This window comes from Cervus canadensis, chromosome 2 (assembly GCF_019320065.1).
Source record: "Cervus canadensis isolate Bull #8, Minnesota chromosome 2, ASM1932006v1, whole genome shotgun sequence".
NCBI lineage: Eukaryota > Metazoa > Chordata > Mammalia > Artiodactyla > Cervidae > Cervus > Cervus canadensis.
In genome coordinates, this window is record NC_057387.1 from 6,354,192 (window position 1) to 6,360,191 (window position 6,000).

Genomic DNA, 6,000 nt, shown 5'->3' on the forward strand with positions numbered 1-6,000 from the left:
GTGCCTTCAACATCATCATTAAAATTATACAAGGAACAAGTAATTGTGCATGTAACATAACTAAAACTATTTGAATAACAAAATTGAAAGCATTGTTAATAGTTTCAGTCTTTAAGCCATCTTCTAATGAATTCTTTGATTAAAAAATGTGATTTTATGTCTACAAAGCAAAATATTTTCTGGCAGTATTTTGAAACTTCTTATTTGTACTTAAGAAGAAAAACAATTCTTTTAGATTTAACTGATTATTTCCTTAGAGCTTTTTACAAGTTTGAAAATTTAACACAATGAGCATTTCTAAATTTTTATTGAAAATTTAAAATAAAAATACTCTGCATAGTATACAAACTCTCTTTAAGTTATAAAGTACAGATTTGATAAAGAGTGCTATCTTTTGATGGGTTGTAAACTAAATCTCATATTATTTCACAAACAGTCACTTCCATTAATTACAAAAGAGTAAACAATTTGGGACTTTTAAAGGAGAGAGAGTTTGCATATGGTTACAGGAATATCATCAACCAGCAAGGATCAATCGAGTATTAATGTCTATCAAAGAAAAGTAACTTTTAATAATGATATTACATAATTAGCTTAGAGAAATGAACTAAGTTTAATTAATCATATATTTATAAACTTAATAAAATAAATTGTCAAACTTTTGCTCAAAATGTCTCCAGATTTTATGTGAAAGATTAAAGCTAATTACAATATAATTATTCAGAAAGCAAAACGATCTTTTTAAGAAGATCAAATAATTTAGTGTTGCTACAAAAAGGTGGAAATTCCTTTATTTCCCAATATTCTCTATCAGGCCTCAAAAGTCACCCAATCAAATGATAACACAGATCATTTTTTTTTTTTACCAGCATCTTAATGTACAGTGAACAAGAACATCTTAAGAAAATATTCCTATTTCTGTTGACTCCTAACATAAGAGTACCTGATAGATTATCTAAACATCCCTGCCTTCTAATGAAATTTGATCATCATGCTCCCAGAACATATATAGTATAAGTTGACAATTGACAATACATAAATTAATATTGACAATATATAAATTGTCAATCTAGATTGATAAACCACTGTGACAATGGTAAAGAAAATATGTTTCCAGGCTTGTAATAGGCAGAAAAAAATAAGTGTGAGCCATTTCTGAAAACATTATGCTAATATGATACAGAACTATTGAACGTTTAATTCCAAACTAAATCGTATTTTTTTTTCCTGACTCCACAGATATCAGTTGTGTTTGTTATTATGGAGATTCCTATCTAGAATTCCAGAATGTGTTTTTAAACCCACAAAATGACACCTCCCTGGAATTTCAGACCTCCAAGGCCTGTGGACTCCTACTCTACCTCAAGCAAGACTCAGATTCAGGAGATGAATTATTTTATTCAATTATTTGTTGAAAATGATACTTTAAAGGTAAGTAAAACAATTTTAACATCAACTTTCAGAAGTTGTATTGATTCTCCACTTTAGTGATTATTGTCAATATAAAATTTAAATTTATATTTTACACTCACCAACAGACTGTGTGTCCTGTTTTTTTTTTTTTGTTTTTTTTTTTTTGTAAGTTCTTCCTATTAAATATATATTGTTTACACATCAGAATAGTATATGCTGCAATTTTTATAACTTTAATGGCAGATGTGACCTGGGAACCCCAGGATTCTTTCAAAGGACCTTTAAGGAGAACACTATCTCTATAATACTAAGATGTATTTGCCAGTTATTTTCCAGAAGCTACACGATATGATGTCATCTCTCTTATCACCAGTGTAATGTATATTTATGTATCTTTGTGTTTTAAAAATCTGTTTAAATTTTAGCAAAATACGTATTTGGGCTTCCCAGGTGGTGTTAGTAGTATTAAAGAATCCTTCTGTCAATGCAGGAGACACACAGATGCAGGTTTGATCCCTGTACTGGGAAGATCCTCTGGAGTAGGAAATGCCACCTTACTCCAAAACTCTTGCCTGGAAAATTCTGTGGGCAGAAGAGACTAGCAGGCTATAGTCCATAAGGTCACAAAGAGCTGGACATGACTAAGCCCACACAGGATACATATTGAAAGGCATAACCTAGAGAAAAAAAAGAAAAAAAAAAACAACTGTTATTTATTGCCTCAAATTAGCTACAGATAAGAATAATAAGAACAGGTGAAACTGGAACAGGAAAATAGAATTATGTAATGAATAGAACACTATAATGAACAATCACACAGCAGTTTGACTCTTTAAGATAAGGTTTGCTAACCCCCACTCCACAGAATTTTCCTCAACTAAGACCAGAAATTTCCATTAGTTTTATAATAAGCAGAAAACATGTAGAGACCGAATAAAACACACAAATATTGAGACCCAGTCAGGTTCAGCACATTTTTCTATCCCTAACTCAGTCCACAGCTGATTGTCTACCTGAGCCAGCCCCTCTCATCATGGTGGAGTCTCCAATCAGAGACACCATGAATCAGACCAGATACTTGTAGAATTATTAATGAAAATGCATGTGAAATAATGGAGCACGGGGACACCTTTTACTTTCAAATGGATAAAAATAAGTTCAAATAGGTAGAACCAAGAAACTTAGGAATTATAAAACTTTAATGGGTGAAAAAAAGGTGTAGAATGTCTTTTCTTTTGGTTTTATGACAAAGAAAGGATATATATTGGCACTCTGTAATAACTACTATCATTTATTGAATTACAATTATGGGTTGGGTTTCAACTTAAAGAAATATATTAAGATTATGCACTCTGGAGCAAGAATGTCAGAGTTGGAACCCTAGCTTGGCCACTTAGGGTCTTTGAGATCTTGTAAGGTTTAAGCACCAAGCACTGGTGTTTGTATGTGTCAGTCACTCAGTCTTGTCCAACTCTTTGTGGCCTTATGGGCTGTAGCCTGCCATGCTCCTCTCCATGGAATTCTCCAGGCAAGAATACTAAAGTAGATTGCCATTCCTTTCTCCAGGGGATCCTCCCAACCCAGGGATTGAACTCAGATTCTTTAGCATCTGAGCCACCTGGGAAGCCTGCACTGGTGTGGACTCAATCATAAAGAAAAGGCAAGACTAGTTGGTATGAGGTTTAAACTAGTAAGTGGATAAACACTGAAAAGTTGGTATAATACAATGAGTGAATTAGTAAAGGCATATAAACTCACAGAAAAAAAGCCTGGGACATATCAATCCAATGTAGAGAGCAGATATTCCTCTCTGTATGTCACAGAGATCATGCGGACAAGCAGAGGCTCTCAGGAAGTTTGGCACTGCATATGATCTTTAAACTCCTTAAAGGATGGTAGAACAAAAATTATCATTATCATTATCATTCTGTTGTGTCAATCCAAAATCCATGTTCTTTCCACTCCCATCACTGGTTACTTGCAACGATTTAAATGAAATTTCAGTGTTATCTTTGTGGTTTTAAGAATTTTTCTTATTCTGCTATGATTCTTCTTGACTATGCTCCAATTTCCTCATTCATTTTAAAAGTATAATCATATGGGTATTGCATTTACATTATGATTTTCACAAAAGGCATACTGGGGTTGAACTCTCCCAGTGATCATAATTTAAGACCTACCCAAATTCTAGAAATACAGACTTATTAGTCAAGTGCTTTTTAAGGAAATTTAAGTTTCAAAGCATTAACATATCAAAATTAATTTTTAAAACCATTTCATTGGTTCTTTCTAATAACAGGAAGGTAAGCATATACATCTACTGTAACGACTCAAATGTCAGTCCCTCCACTAATTAGCTGTGTCAGGAATCATTGTGTCTCCCTGACTGGGGGCAGATCATTTAACTTGTTTCCACCTCTGAATAGTGGAGACAAGAGAAGGATAGTATCTACTTCACAGACTTCTGTTTTTATTTTTGTTTTCTTTATTTGTGATTTGCAGGGAAGCAATCAATTGAAACTGATCAATTATTTTAAAAATCCATGATACAGAGTCATCACTCAATCACAAGAGCTATTGTTTTGTGTATATCATAAAGGAAAATTTTATTATATACATAAAAAGGATTTATCATAAAAGAAAACTTCAAATATAATTAATAGATTTGTCCATTAAATATGTTTTTAAATGTTTAACTTGGACATCCCTGAAGATTATAATTATTAAGACTTAGTCGGTGGTGAAATGGTAAAATATCTGCCTGCTAATGCAGGAGACACAAGAGATATGGGTTTAATACCTTGGTCAGGAAAGTTCCTTGAAGGAAGAAATGACAACCCACTCCAATATTCTTGCCTGGAAAATTGCATGGACAGAGGAGCCTTGTAGGCTACAGTCCACAGGGTCAAATGAGTCAGACATGACTGAAAACACATGCAAGCAGTTATACCTGAAAAATAACGTTCTGATATATTTACACAAAACAAGGAAATTACACCTTCCTATAAACACACATTTTGGTCAGTAAATTATTATTTAAAATTAGATAACTTTCTTAACTAACAACATAGATCTCTGAGTGGTACATGTAAGAAATAACTAAAATATTATCTGTGCTGCCAAAGATATTCAATGTATCATCTGGTCACTTTGTATACTAGATACAGCATAAAAATGCAATAGACAAGCACTGCCTTTTACTTAGCCACACATGGCTTGAAATGTGATATCAATGGTCATGGAACTGATTTTCTGGCAAAGTATGTGTAGATGTATTTGTTTTTGAAAATCTCAAACCTGTTTAACATAGCTCTTAAAGTGAGCCTGAAATAGACAAGGAAAGGAACCTTTTTGGAATAGCCAAACATTATTAAAAGTTAAGATATATACCATTATGTTTACATTGGGATTATATGTGGAAAGATTTAGACATTATCAATTTAATGTAACAATGTACAGGAGTTATGAAATGCTGTGCAATTGTGTTTCTTTAGCATGCATATTGTTTACATATCTCTAGTAGATATGCTATAGACTATAAAGGCCTTTTCTGGAAAGAATAATAATAACATAACCAATAGACATGCTATTAAGAAGATGAGTAGACTTCTGCAGCCAACTTGTGGAAATCCCAGTGATGTCTGGTCAAGCATACCCATTTTAGACATAATTTGCTCTTTTGTTTTTCAAAAGAAAATTGGATTAAAGATTTACTGAGCATGGCCCCAACCATCAGAACAAGACCCAGTTTCCCCCACAGTCTCTCCCATCAGTATGCTTCCGTAAGCCTCTTGTCCTTATCCATCAGAGGGCAGACAGAATGAAAACCACAATCACAGAAAACTAATCAAACAGATCACATGGACCACAGCCTTGTGTAAAACAATGCAGCTATGAGCCATTTCATGTAGGGCTACCCAAGATGGCTGGGTCATTCTGGGGAGTTCTGAAAAAATGTCAGCACTGGAGAAGGGGAAAAAAAAAATAATAATGCAAATCTATGCCCCAACCAGGAGTGCTGAAGGAGACAAAGTTGAATGGTTCTATGAAGACCTAAAAGACCTTCTAGGAGTAAGATTGAAAAGATATGCTTTTCATCATAGGCGACTGGAATGGAAAATTAAGAAGTCAAGAGATATCTGGAGTAATATGCAAATTTGGCCTTGGAGTACAAAATGAAGAAGGGGCAGGACTAACAGAGTTTTGCCATGAGAACATACTGGTCATAGAAAACACCCTCTTCCAACAACACAAGAGATGACTCTACACATGGGCATCATCAGATGGTCAACACTGAAATCAGATTAATTGTAGTCTCTGCAGCCGAAAGTGGAGAAGCTCTATACAGTCAGCAAAAGAAAGACTGGGAGCTGACTATAGCTCAGATCATGAACTCATTATTGCAACACTCAGACTTAAATTGAAGAAAGTAGGGAAAACCACTAGTCCATTTAAGTATGACCTAAATCAAATCCTTTATGATTTTATGGTAGAAGTGACAAATAGATTCACGGGATTAGATCTGATAGACAGAGTGCCTGAAGAACAGAGGATGGAGTTCATGACATTGTACATGAGGCGGTGATC